The 15,552-nt window shown below is 28.2% G+C and overlaps 1 protein-coding gene across 1 annotated transcript in view; it reads right to left on the bottom strand.

Moving 5' to 3' along the window:
* LOC117167843 (facilitated trehalose transporter Tret1-like) overlaps positions 1-14,697 on the bottom strand; it is a 50,567-nt gene extending 35,870 nt beyond the window's left edge. Inside the window, exon 1 of the mRNA XM_033353053.1 lies at positions 14,650-14,697. The gene's annotated coding sequence lies outside the window, so the exon portion shown is untranslated. The remainder of the gene's footprint in view (positions 1-14,649) is intronic.
* Between the last annotated feature and the right edge of the window lie 855 nt (positions 14,698-15,552).

Below are 15,552 nucleotides of genomic sequence, written 5' to 3'. Positions count from 1 at the left end.
GATGCCTAAATTGCGAAAAAAGTTAAATAAACAATTGATTTATTGAAAAAATTGTTTAAACAATTTTTTTTGTTATAAATAATAAAATGGGATGAAAGCGTGCAAAAAACACTTTCCAAAACCCTCATAAAAATTTTCAATCGCGTAAATAGAAAGGAAGTTACAGGCGTTTGAAACTACCCCTGCAGGCATTGGGGTTGAGAATTCAACCCCCCCTCACTTGGGGAGGGTTGGTAATCCTGGTCTATAAGTTTGTGGATTAACTACTGTTGGGTAGGCGAACATATTCCCAGAATTTAGAGACAATCGAAAAACATGACTTTTTGAGTTGGGGCAGTTGAGGAATAATGCCCCATATATTTTGTTCATAAAAATCGAGTCAAGCCGTTTTCGAGGAAAGACACTTTTTCATATTCCTTTTCCTCGCAATAATTTCGAAAAAAATGCAGTTTGAATTTTAAACTTCTTTTTAGTTTTTTGCTACATTATAATGTATACTTGACCAAAATTTCCGATCAATACGAGCAGGGCCGATTTGCCATGTTTACCCGACTATACTATTTCCTATCAACAAAAATCTCGAAAGATACTTTGATTATAGTATCACGGTTAAAAATCCTTTAACAATACATTTGGAAAAAACCTAGTAGAATACTAAATGCATTTTTTTAAATTGTTGCTTCAACTTTCCTCAAATATTCAAGCAAAGAAATAATAATTTCTTAACCAAAATCGCAAGGAATTCTTTGATTAAACAATTATGGTTGGCAATCCTTGAAAAATACACTTAAAAATATATCCTACTAGGATAGTTATTGAATTTGTTTTGAAGGTTGTTTCAAAAAGTCTCAAACATTCAAGCAAGGAAATAGTAATTTCTCAACAACCAAAATCGTGGATTATTTTTTGATTAAACTATTTCGGTTGGAAAGCCTTTAAAAATAGATTTAGAAAACACCCCTTATTAGGATAGTCAATACATTTGTTTTGCAGGTTGTTTTAACAATCCTTAAATATGCAAGCAAGAAAGTAGTAATTTCCTAGAAACCAAAGCCACCAAAGATTCTTTGATTAAACTACAACGGCTGGAAATCCGTTAGCAATATGTTTTGAAAACCCCCCTAGTAGGATAGTCATTGAGATTATTTTAAGGGCTGCTTGAACATCCCTCAAATATTCAAGCAAGGAAATTCTCATTTCCTGAGAACACAAAACACTGGGATGTTTTTTGATTAAACTATTATTGTTGGAAATCCTTAAAAATACACTTGGAAAGCCCCCCCTAGTATGGTAGTCATTGAATTTATTTTGAAGGTTGTTTAAACAGTCCTCTAACATTCAAGAAAGGTAATAGTAATTTCCTAACAAACAAAGTGACGGAAGATTCTTTGATTAAACTATTATGGTTGTAAATCCTTTAAAAATATATTTTAAGAATATCCCTTATTAGTATAGTCAATACATTTGTTTTATAGGTTGCTTTAAAAATCCCCAAACATTTAAAGCAAGGAAATAGTAGTTTTCTAACAACTAAAGTCACCGAAGATTCTATGATTAAACTATTATGATTGGAAATCCTTTAACAATATATTTGAAAAACACTCCTTATTAGGGTATACAATACATTTGTTTTACAGGTTGTTTTTAAAATCCTTAAAACATTCAAGCCAGGAAATAGTAGTTTCCTAACAACTAAAGTCACCGAAAATTCTTTGATTAAACTATTATGACTGGAAATTCGTTAGCAACATGTTTGGAAAAATTCCCTTAGTAGGACAGTCAATGAAATTATTTTAAGGACTGTTTGAACATCCCTCAAATATTCAAGCAAGGAAATTCACATTTCCTAAGAACACAAAATAGTGGGACATTTTTTGATTAAACTATTATTATTGGAAATCCTTAAAAATACACTTGGAACAACCTTCTAGTAAGGTAGTCATTGAATTTAATTTAAAGGTTGTTTTAACAGTCATCAAACATTCAAGAAATAAAATAGTAATTTCCTAACAAACAAAGTAACGGAAGATTCTTTGATTAAACCATTATGATTGGAAATCCTTTAAAAATATATTTCGAAAATATGCCTCATTAGTATAGTCAATACATTTGCTTCACAGGTTGTTTTTAAAATCCTCAAACATTCAAGCAAGGAAATAGTAGTTTCCTAACAACTAATGTCACCGAAGATTCTTTGATTAAACTATGATGGTTGGAAATCCTTTAACAATATATTTGGAAAACACTCCTTATTAGGATATACAATACATTTGCTTCACAGGTTGTTTTTAAAATCCTCAAACATTCAAGCAAGGAAATAGTAGTTTCCTAACAACTAAAGTCACCGAAAATTCTTTGATTAAACTATTATGATTGGAAATTCGTTAGCAATATGTTTGGAAAAATCCCCTTAGTTGGATAGTCATTGAAATTATTTTAAGGGCTGTTTGAATATCCCCCAAATATTCAAGTAAGCAAATCAACATGTCCTAAGAACCCCAAATCACAAGAGATTCTTTGATTAAGCTATTATGGTCGGAAAGCACCTCACAATATATTTGGAACACATCCTTTAGCAGGAATACGCGTTATAATTGTTTTAAAGATTCTTTTAACATTCTTTAAATATATAATCAAGAAGATTGACGTTTTCTAAAAACCAAAACCACGATATTTTTTCAATAATCAATTAGAGTAGGAAATTACAATAAATGCAGTGAGAGTCCCTCACCACGAATAGTCTTTAAGTTTATTTTAAGGGTTGTCCCAACATCCCCTAAATATTTTAAGTAATTAAGGGGTATTTAAACAAACCTTGGAATGAATTGAACGAATTTTCGAGCTAGGATTTGTTTTCCACGTTCATCGTGATTTAATTTCTAATCCCAATAGTATAATAAAGGAATCTCCTATGATTTTGATTTTTAGTAAATGCTGATTTTCTCAATTGAATTTTAGGAGTATTAAAACAACCCTTAAATCAAAACCGCTATTTTTCTTGCTAGACTATATTTCTCACATTTGCCGTAAAATTATTTTTCACTTTAATGTCGATTTCCGTGCTTGCATGTTTAAGGGTTGTTAAAACAACTCTTTAAATAAATTCAATCACTTTTTTTTTATAGGTAACGCTTCCTGCACTTATTTCCCAATAATTTTTTAGCCCAATAGTTTAATTTAAAAATGTCACTTTTGTTTTAGGTTATTAGGAAATGTAAGTTTTTATGCTAACATTTCTAGGAGATGTTAAAACAACATCAAACATTCTATATACTCAAAATCGTTAATCCGTCAATCTGCGTTAATTATAATTTTTTTGCGGTTTTTATGACATAAGAAACATTGTTTCTGATACATGAAATACTACTTTCTTCTCATAATTAGATGTTGATCTAAATTGCTTAAACAAGTTATTATTGTTTTAGCCATTTTTTCTTACATTATCATAGAGCTAGAAAGTTGCGGTTTTTTCAAATCTCGTAACTTATTTTCAGTTGTCATTTGAAGCGAGGCCACAATCAATTATATTTAACAAAAAGAATTTTTTAAACCATTTGTTATTATTTACAACAATATTTCCACAGGCTATTGCTAGAAAGTTGCGGTTTTTGCGACCAATAAATAATTTTTGTCCCTTTATGAATTATAACGAGACAATAATTATTTAAACCATTTGTTATTATTTGAAACAATATTTCCGTATAGTATTGCTAGAAAGTTGCAGTTTTTTCTTTAAAAAATTACTTTTTGTCCCTTTATCAATTATTTTATGTCATTATATTATTATATTGCTGTTTTTTAACGTTTAAAATTATTTTTAGTTTTTTTAGTTTGAGCGAGGCAATAATAAATTATATTTAACAGAAATAATTGTTTAAATAATGTATTACTATTTTTAATGATATTCTCATTGAATAATGAAGTAAAGTTGCGGTTTTTTCGAATATGTCCGCTTTTTAGTTAGTAAGGTAATAATTAATGCAAGTTAACAAACATTTTCAAAACAATTAATTATTGTTTATAACTATCTTCTCCTCTATTAATGCTAGATATTTGCAGTTTTTCTCTGAGATTTTCAACTTTTTGTTAACTGTTCATTTAGAGCGAAGTAATAATAATGCAAATTAACAGCTTGAATTTTTTTAAACCAATTATTAATGTTTAGAACTATCTTCTTCTATATTTATAGCAGACAGTTGCGGTTTATTAAATATTTTGAACGTTTTGTCCACTTTTCACTTAATGAGATAATAATAATTAATGCAGGTTAACAATGATTATTCCCAAGTGTGGAGTCACATACGCCCCAACCTTGGCCCATAGTCGGCAAAAATATTGCCGAAGCTCGGCTGCCATTATCGCGCCAATGACGGAATGATAACTATGGCCTGCACTTGGCAGCCAAGGTTTGGCTGCTATTGTCCGCCCAACACTGGGTACCAGTATTGGAACAAACCTAGCTGCCTTCATCGCGCCATTGCCGGATTGATAACTATGGCCTTGACTTGGCAGTCAAGGCTTGGCTGCCATTGTCGGCCCAACATTGGATATCAATACTGTTATAGTCTAAGGTCAATAGACAATAGCCAAAATTGAGAAAAACTAAAAGAAAATTCGTCCGGGCAAGGATAGACCGTAAGTTCTAACCCAAAACGTAGATAGGGTGACTCCCCCCCCCCCCCATTGAAAAGTTACTTCTAAGAGGTATTAACATTTTTTAAAAGATTTTCTATTTGCGGACAGTAGCCAACATTAAGAAAAAATGCACGAAAACTTATCGTAGGGAGCACTGGAAAAATGGTTAGTTGGGCCAACTATTTAGTTTGTAAGATATCGTACTGCTATTTTATTAGTGGAGACAACTATTCACTTTGTTGATGATACTAACTGGATTGTCACCGCAACTAATGGAATTCCTGTACACAGTAATAAAATAGCAGTACGATATCTCACTAACTAAATAGTTTGCTCAACTAACCATTTTTTTCAGTGAGAATATACAGTGTGCTCTACCTCAAAACTAAGAGGTGGTACTTTTTTAACCCAACTATTCGAAAGGTACTTTCAATAGGTGACGAAAAAAATATTAAATTTTTTTTCCATCTGCGGACAATAGCCAAAATTGAGAAAAACTGAACGAAAACTCTTCCGGGCAAGGATAGACAGTGAGTTCTACCCCAAAACGAAGAGAGGGTGTCTTTTTTAATCCTTCCTATTCGAAAAGTACTTCAAAGAGGTGTTGAAAAAAACTTTAAGGAAGATGTTCCATTTGCGGCCAGTAGCCAAAATTGAGAAAAACTGCACGAAAACTCGTCTTGGGGAGGAGGTGTTTGGGGTGTTCTACCCCAATACGAAGAGGAGGTGACTTTTTTAAACCACCCTATTCGAAAGGGTTTTGGGGTTGACTCATTCAGTTATTCTCAATTTTGGCTATTGTCTGCAGGTGGCAATTTTTTTTTTTAAATTAAAAAAAAATTTCGTCACCTCTTGGAAGTACCGTTTGAATAGGGGTGGGGGGTTGAAAAAGTCACCCCCTTTTCGTTTTGGGGTAGAACACACTGCATATCCTCGCCAAGACGAGTTTTCGTTCAGTTTTTCTAAATTTTGGCTATTGTTCACAAATGGAAAATCTTTTTAAAAAAATGTTCAACACCTCTTCGAAGTACCTTTCGAATAGGGGGGGGGGGGATAAAAAGTAACCCACTCTTCGTTTTAGGGTAGAACTCACTGTCTATCCTTACCCGGACGAGTTTTCGTTCTTGAAGCAGCTTAAAGCTATTTAACTTTCGGCTTAAAAATAATTTTTCGTTTACTTTTCAACCTGTTTTCCTACGACTATTACAAGCAAACGAATGTTGATGTTTAAAAGATTCTGAAAGGAAATACTTATTCTGCAATATCTTATCAGCGGTAAAGTCTAAAATAGAAGTCCAGTCATATTTTATCAGTCAATCACTGCAGTTTTCCTGCAAATACGATAAAAACCCAAGTATCAAGATTTTACATTATTCTTATGATTATTTTTTTTTTTCAAATAAAATTAATGTGAATGGATGTTAAATTTGTATTAAAATTATTTATTGTAATTATTTTAAAAGTTATAGCTGCATGTATGTTTTTATGTAAGCTAAAAAATAGTCCAACTCTGAATTTGTTTATGAAAATTATTTAAATAATTATTTATTAGTGTAAGTTTCCAAAGTATTTTGAGAAAAATTTATTAGAAATTCTTTCTTTCTTTCCCTAAACTCATTGATCCTACTCGTTGCAAAGTGGCCGAGCTCTTAATTTGCTTACGAAAATTGTTTAAATAATTAATAAATCTTGAAAATTTGCAAAGCATCATACAAAATAGTAATCAAAATATAGTGCTAGTTAATTCTATAAACATATAAACATGTGTACATAAATTTACAAGCAACATAGAAAAGACTCATCGAAAAGACTTGTCTAATTTGTTTATGAAAATTGTTTAAATAATTAATAATTATTGTAATTTTGAAAACCAACGTAGGAAAGACTTATCGAAAATACATTCTAATTGGTTTCATAAACAAATTGTGTCTATTTGTTTAAAAATAGACACTCTGATTTTGTTTATGAAAATTGTTTAAATAATTAATCCCTATTGTAAATTTATATTAATGAAATATAAACGAGTCTTTAGAAAGACTTTTCTTAGTCTCATAGGAAAAAGTAATCAGAAAAATATTCTTGATTTATTCTATACAAAAATTTAACCTATTCGTTGAAAATAGGAAAAATCTGAATTTGTAAAGCAACATAGAAAATAGTTTTCAGAAATACATTGTTAGTTGACTCCGTGAACAAATCGTGCCTCTTCATTGAAAAATAGCCAAGCTGTGGATATGCTGAGAAACATTGTTTCAATAATTAATACTACTTGTAAATTAACCTATTCGTAGAAAAAAGGTCCAACTTTTTATTTCCTAGTCGAAATTGTTTAGATAACTTATAATTCTTGTCAATTCAGAAAGAAAAATAGAAAATACTCAACAGATAGACATTCTTAGTTGAGCCCGTAAGCAAATTGACTAGTAGAAAAAAACTAAGCTCTTAATTTGTTCATAAAAATTGTTTAAATAGTTAATAAATCTTGAAACATTGCAGAACATTATAGAAAAAAGTAATCGAAAAGATATTCTTAGTTATAAATAATAATTAATATCTCTTGTAAATTTACACAGTAAGATTGAAAAAAGTTATCGGATAGATATTCTTAGTTCACTGGATAAATGAATTGACTTGTAGAAAAAATGCCACTCTTAATTTTTTAATCAAAATTGTTTAAATAATTAATAGTTCTTGTAATTTTTCAAATTAACATAGAAAAGACTCATCGGATAGACATTCCTGGTTGACTTTGTAAACAAATTGACTCGTAGAAAAGAAGGCCAAACTCTTAATTTTTGTATGAAAATTGTGTAAATAATTTAACTGTTTTAAGAACCAAAAATGGAAAAGTGAAATCTTCACATAAAGAATTAATTTTTATAAAAAATGACGAATCTTTAACAAAAAATTTTTTATTTGGAACGAAAGTCGTGAAGCTTGGCAAAATACGAAGTTTTAACAAACTAGTTCAACTTTCAGTAGTAAAATTTTTAACAAAAATGATGATTTTTGAACCATATAGTCAAATTTTCAACAAAAAATTAATTTTCAAGCAAGAATATTGATTTCTAGGGAAAAAAAATCCGCCCGCTTCGCGGGGACATTTTCGTAGAGCGTTGCGCGCTCAGTTCGCAAGTTTGAGCGCTTCTACGACGCGCGACATGATAATACTAGCATAATTTATCATTTGTTGATTAATCGTATGATAAGCAAATAAATTATTCGGGCATTTGTCGGCAGAAAAATTCGGGTTTTTTAATGCAAGTCTTTTCAGTTGGGAACTTTATTAGAATTTCAGCAATATTCATAATAAGTTGATAAATTTTATGATTTCTTAAAACAAATTTATTCAACAAATTCATAAATCAGGCATTTTTCTACAGAAAAATTCGTTTTTTTTCTATGACAACTTTTTTAATTAGGATATATAAAAAAAGATTTTATCGACAAATGCCCGCGAATAATGCATTTGTTTACTGAATTTGTTTTAAAAAAAAATGTAAAATTCATCGACCAATTATGAATTTTGCTGAAATAATCAGTAAGTTCCTCATTAAAAAGACTGACATCGAAAAAACGAATTGTTCCATCCAAAGATGCCTGAATAATGCATTAGTTTGTTAAATGTTGTTTAAATCATGAAATTTATCAACTCATTATGAATGCTGCCGAATTTATTATGAGGATCTAAATTAAAAATTTGAGATCGAAACAAGACAGAATTTTTCCGTCGACAGATGCCCCACTGATGCATTTGTTTATTACATTTGTTTTAAGAATCACAAAATTAATCAAAAAATTATACATTTTTCTGAAGTTTCCATGAAGTACCTAATGAAAAAAGTTGTCATAGAAAAGACTAATTTTTGTTCTGACAAATGTCTGATTAATGTATTTGTTTAGAAAAATCATAAAATTGATAAAAAAATTATGAATTTTGCTGAAGTCATCATGAACTTCCTAAGTAAAAAAGTTGACATGAAAAAAAAACAAGTCTTTCTGCAGACAAATACAAGTGTAATGCATTTGTTGCTTAAATTTGTTTGAAGAAATCATAAAATTATCAGCTGATTATGAATGTTGCTAAAATTATCACAAATTTCCTAATTAAAAAAAATTCGGATCGAAAGCAACGAATATTTATGTCGAAAAATGCCTGATTACTGCATTTGTACATTAACTTTGTTTATAATATAAACAATTATAATCATAAGCGAAATTTTTGTATTCAATATTGTTTTCATTAAAATCTCTTGCAATATAACTCGAAAAAATGTATATTTATGGAAAACCGTAGAAAAAATGTGTTCAACAAATAATTTGTTTATCAAATTTTTTAATAAATTTTCTAATATATGGAATATCCTTAACTAATGTAACTCTGTGTAACTAAAGCGATTTTAACTATTTTTTTGTTATTGACGAGCACCAGGAACGTCAAATAGAAAAATGGCAATTTTTACGTCATATTTGTTTATTTATAAAAAAATTGAAAACCTAATTCATTGAAAATACATTTAACTAATTGAGAATCTTCGAAAAACTGTGAAATAGATGAATAAAAAAATGTAATTTTTGATTTTCTATTATTTTTTTATGCTCTCAAAATTTGAATTTTCGATTTTTCAAACAAATTCAAAAAGTTGTTATAATAATCTTGTAGGGCATTGAAAAAGAAACATTTTTTTCTTTTGACTTTTTTCCATTTTTTGCGTTATTTAGCTTAAAATGTTGATTTTCGTGTGTTTTTTGGAATTTTGTAAATGCTATAACTCTGGTAAATTTTGGTTTTATAAAAAAGGTCATGAGAATTTTTCATTTATTTGAATACTATAAATACCCGTACAGAAAATTTTTGAATTTTGAAAAAAAGTGGTTTAAAAAATTTTCAAAATACGCTAACTTTTTGAAATTTTACCCAGAATATCTAATCTAATCTGTCAACTCTTTCGAAAGTTATCGTGATAACAAAAATAAAAATCTACAGACACACAGACACATTTGTAAAATTCAGGGGGCCTCAAAACGTGGATATTTGACAAAAGCTGGGGGGGGGGGTCAAATTTTACACAAATCTAATGCCTTCTCTAATGAGAATGTAAAAATGAATTTTTAAAAAAATACATCTATTTTTAACAAAATCGTCGAATTTTAATGACAAATTGATTAAATATGTACGAAATGGTTGTATTTTAAAGCGATAAATATTATTTTTTATTTAAAAAGTTAGATTTATACCCTACTGTTGAATTTTCATTAAAATAATTTAATTCAAACCAACCTATTATATTTAATAGTTTAATTTTCTACCAAATTGTTGAATCTAAGCCAAACAAGATTAATTTAAACCCAAACAGTGGCATTTTTAGTAAAAAAAGATGCATTTTCAACTACGAAGATTACTTTTTGACTAAACGGGGGGAATTTTTAACCAAATAAATCAATCTTTAACTAGAAAACATTTATTTTTAATTAAAAACCCATAATTTTACAAGTAAACTATAATAGTTACATTGTTAGTTAAAAAACTAAATTCTGAACAACAACAAAATTTAAAAAAATAGTGGCATTTTAGCCACAGGTGAATTTTCTACTAAAATGATGAATCTTAAAAAAATGAATTTTCAACAAAAATTTTAACATGAAAGACAATTTTTTAACTCAGAAGTTTTTTTTTAATGGAAGAGTTACATTTCCAATCAAGTAGGTGTATCTTGAAAAAATTTGACTGTGTCCCCAACAAAAATTTAACTAGGTAATTGCAGTTTTAAATAAAGAATATGAATTTTCAACTAAATATTAAAATTTCCAAACAAACAGATAAATCTTCTAGCAAGAAGGCTAATTTCTACAAAAAAAAGAAAGAAATTTCAATAAAATACGTTTATTTTCAAACAAATTTTTTAATTTGAAAGCCAAAAGGACGAATTATCTACAAAAAAAATAGTTCAATTTAAACCAGAAGTATGAATTTTTAACGAATTTTTCATTTTCAACCAACTAGTGCAATTTTCTACTAAATTGTTGAACGAAAAAAGTTCAACCCAAAAGATGTTTTTTTAACACGGAAGAATATTTTTTACATTCTCATCAGGGAATGCGCCAGATTTGAGTAAAACTTAACCCCCCTGTTTTTGCCAATTGTCCACGTTTTGAGACCCTATTTTAGTGTCCTAAACTAAAGATCGAGTTCATTAGCCAGACATTTTGGATAAAAATTCAAAAAATGAGATCGTTTTGAAAATGTTTAAAACCACTTTTTTGAAGATTTAAAAAACTCTTTGTATGCTTATTTGCATTACTAAAAAAAACTAATGTCTTTTTATGACTTTTTTTGATTTAAAAAAAAAAAAAAAAAAAAATGTTCATTTTTGAAGCTACAAGATTGTCATAACAAATTTTGAAATTTTCATGAAGAATACAAAATTCACAGTTTGATAGCATAAAAAAATAATAAAAAATTCCATTTTACGATAAAGCTATGCAAGACATGAAAAAATATGAATTAGACAAAATGATGCATTCCAAAAAGATCATCATCATTTTTTAATAGGAACAGTAGTTTGTTTTTTGTTTGTAAAAAAACATCAAAATTGAGAAAAATTAAAATTTTAGACAAACGACACAAGTTACGAATAAAAATAAAACAAAAGTTCTTCATCCAAAAATAGCTACAAATTTTGTACGAATTATTTTTTGATAAGATGCTTGGTTTTGGTTCTAATCGTAAAAAATAAAATTATAAAGCAACAAAATTAAATTTTTGGACAAACAAAACAAGTTATGAAAAAAATGAACAGACAAACGTTGCTCACCCAAAGAATAGCTACAAATTTTTGAATAAGATTTTTAAAACAGGATGCGTAGTTTTTGTTGGCTCCAAAAAATATAACATTAAAAAAATTTTAATTTTTTGAAAAACGGCACGAGGCGCGAAAAAAAATTATACACAAACTTGTTCAGTCAAAAAAGGTCGACAAATTTGTCATGAATAATTTTTTGACAGGACGATTATATTTTCTTTTATTCGTAAAAAATAAAATTAATAATAAAAATAATAATTTTTGGGGAAAATCCACATGGGAGACGAAAAAAAGAGAATAGAATACATTCAATATAAGTGTTAACTATAATGTAGAAAACTTCACATTTCCGACCCAATCTAGTTCAAAGAACTAAACACGTGATGAAAATATATTCGTTAAAGTCTAAGAAGCTTTAACAAACGAGAATTCACAATCGAGAAGTTACAATTGTCGATGCTTTGACCTTTACTTTATAAAGGCTTGCGCACAAATGTCTTTAAAAATATTCATTTTTAACAAACAGATTCAAATTTCAAACGAGTGGTTGGATTCTCTACAAAAAATATGTACCTTTAAACAGTTTAATTTTCGACCAAAATGATGAATTTTCCAGCAATAAGATTAATTTTCGATTCAGAAGGACAAATTTTCAATAAAATATACTAATTTTGAACAAAATTGTTCAATTTAAAGTAAAACGGATAAACTATCTACAAACTGGTTGAAGTATCGAACCAAAGTATTATTTCTTAACAGAAAAGTTAATTTTCTACTACAGTTTTGGATCCTCAATCAAACTAGATTAATTTAGAATTAACAGTTAATTTTTTAATAAAAGAAGAAGATTTTTCACCCAATAATCTGAATTTTGAATTAAAATATACTAATTCTTAATAAAATACATTAATTATAAAAGAAATCGCTTATTTTTAAAGTAAAGAAGTCGAATTATCTGCAAAACAGTTAAATTTCCAATCCAAAAACATATTTTTATTTTTACAAAAAGTTAAATTTTCAAAAAAAGAGTTAATTTTTTAACAAAAAAGTTAATTTTCATCTAAGATGATTATTATTTCAATTCAAGTTTATTAACATCCAATAGTTTATACAACCAAATATAGGGGCTATGTTTTCCATTATAATATTCGAGTTAATAATATAGATAAAATAAAAAAATTTCTTCCTGCATGACTGCCAGCTTGACATTTTCATGGTTTCATTGATTTGATTAAAAAAGACGTTTAATTTTTGACAAGAAAGTTAATTTTCTACCAAATTGTGAGATTCTTAACCAAAATAGATTAATTAAGAATCAAAGCCTTGTTTTTCTAATAAAAACAGAAAAGTTTTCAACCCACAACATTTCTTTTAACTGAAAAAGACCAATTTTTAATAAAATACATTAATTCTTTATCAGAAAATATCAATGTTCAACAATAGTGGAATAGTTAGACTTCAATAAAAAAAATGTTTACAAAAAACGAATTTGCAACAAAATAGTTATATTTTAGCAAGAGAGATGAATTTTTAATTAAAATGAGGAATCTAAAAAAATGAATTTTCAACAAGAGTTTATCCCAAAAGATTAATTTCCTACAAATGGAATAATTACATTTTTAAGCAAGAAAATGAAGCTTGAACGATTTTTTTAACTGTTCAACTTTCAGCCAAGATGATGAGTTCGTGATAAAAAAAATTTTTAATCAAATAGTTTTATTTTTAACCAAATGATAAAAATTTCAACCAAATACTAGAATTTTTAACAAAACGAGATTAATTCCTTTCCGGGAATATAATAGTAGAATTTTCAATTAAAATTAGTTGAAAATTGAGAATTAAAACTTATCATCAGGAAACGTACCAAGTATTATCTGAGTTCGTGATGTTTTATATGGAGATTATTTTTTTATTATTATATTATTTTATATAAATTTTTTTTTTAATATCCAGTTTATGATCATATTTTTACAATATTTCACGGGAAATATGTACACCATAAGGTGCAATAAACGCGTCCCCATTTTAATTAATATTCTGGCTTCCGATTATAGTCAGCCTCAATTTTTTATAAAAAGAAGATTAATTACGAGGGTCAATGCACTCCAAGAATTATAATTCCTTCATTTTCCCAAACTAATGATCAAATTAATTAAATTTCTAATGTCAATTTTTTTTTATTATTTAATACAAACAAATGATAAAAGAGAAAATCAAACAGGACTAGAAAAATGTTGGACCTTCAATAGGGTGGTCCTTATTTTTCGATTTTGGATTCTTCTTGGTCTCACCACCCTATTTTGTTTGAATGTCAAAAAAAAATCATCTCCACTAAATTTGAGCGAAATCGGTTAATATTAACATGCTCCCCAAACCACTAAAAGTTAATCATGCAATTAACATGGGAAAAGTACTGTAAAATTTCAAATGCAGTTACTTTTTTATATTTCATCGGAATTCTTTGGCTCTGTGCAATTGTGATAATTAGACTGCGTTGAAAAAATATATGTCCGTGAAATTATTTTTTAATTTAACATAGACGGCTGCCTAAATTTGAACCAAAATTACAATTTCCATAATAAATAATAAAATCTCGTCAAATTCTTACAAGAGGCAGATTTATGTTTAAAAAAGCATGTGATAACAATTAAAATTGAAAATTAAAAAAAAATCAAGATGGCGGCCAATTTTGTTTAAACTTATTATTTCTTTGTTTCTCAGTGACAAATATTCAAAATCGTGGGTTATGAAATACTCAAAAACTCGTATTTTCTATGATTTCGTCCCAAGATTTTCAAATCTTGAAGAAAAATCAATTGCACTGTTACAAAGTGAATAGTTGGAAGTAGATGTCGAAATTTTCACTGAAGGAAAAATGACGCTCAAATTTAGATAACAAATTAAAAATCGCCTACACATATCAATTGTAAATGTTTCTGAAAAACAAAATCGAAAAGTTATATTGAACTTTTTCAGCTCCTTTTTAAAGTCTTTTTGTTTTTGAATTGCAATAATAATACGTATAAATTATATGGTATCCCATTATAAAAAAAGCCGGGTCTCATATTTTAAAATCCGATAACTCCCTGAATTTGAAAAAAAAATCGAAAATCATTTTGATGCTTCCGCATCCAATCGAGAGGTTAGTAAAATTACTTCTACAAATGATGAATTTGTGTTTTAATTATAATTTCAGTAAATAAGTTCTTACTTGTGGTTCCATGTATTCGCTATTCTGAATTACAACGAAATATGACCCGGACGCTATTGTTGCGTTGGTATTACGTTACGGCTTAGCTTCATCCAGATTATGAGTTACTTGCTGCGCATGAGCACATATACTTGCTCTCATCTCCCGCTCGATATTATATAGCTTAAACTATTGTATATTATTATATAAAATTATAAAGAAATTATTATCTGCGTTTTTCTTCATTATTATAGGTTAGAAATTAATATTAATACTTCAATATACTGAACAATATTGGTTAGAACTCACTTTCAGCGCATGCGCACATATTCTTTTTAGGTAAACCACAGGTATCTTGTTATTACAGTTTAAATTATAATATTTCTGTATTAATCTACATTGTGCAAGACTATAGAAGCTTATTTCCTATAAAAAAAATAAAATAATTATGATATAATTATAGAGGGTGTCACAAAAGTCCCGAGATGGCTGAATATTTTCACATATAAGATATTTTTCAGGTACTTGAAGTTCATTCTCGAAGTAACACTCAACGAGGAATTCAATGGTGACGTTTATTGTTATCTTGATGATGCCCTTCGAGGTTTTTACATTGATAAAATTAAAAAAATAGAAACCGTCTTTTTTACATTGAAAATGGATAGAGCGGGAAATTTCACGTCCAAATACGTGCGCAGGTCGTAGGTTCATTGTAACCTTGAAGGTCACTCTAAGGTTATTTAAAACTAAACAAGATGTGCATATATCTAGGTCAAGGTCAAATTCGACCAATAACTCAAGTACATATTCGAACATAAAATGTACAGCTCCATCAATTGTCAATCTAAAAACGGGAGTTTCCATTTTTAAATATATTGACCTTCAAAAACGTTGAAGGTTACTCTGAATTCATTAACACTTACA

The sequence above is a fragment of the Belonocnema kinseyi genome, chromosome 1 (assembly GCF_010883055.1).
Source record: "Belonocnema kinseyi isolate 2016_QV_RU_SX_M_011 chromosome 1, B_treatae_v1, whole genome shotgun sequence".
NCBI classification, from domain to species: domain Eukaryota; kingdom Metazoa; phylum Arthropoda; class Insecta; order Hymenoptera; family Cynipidae; genus Belonocnema; species Belonocnema kinseyi.
This window is presented reverse-complemented; position numbering and strand designations above follow the sequence as displayed.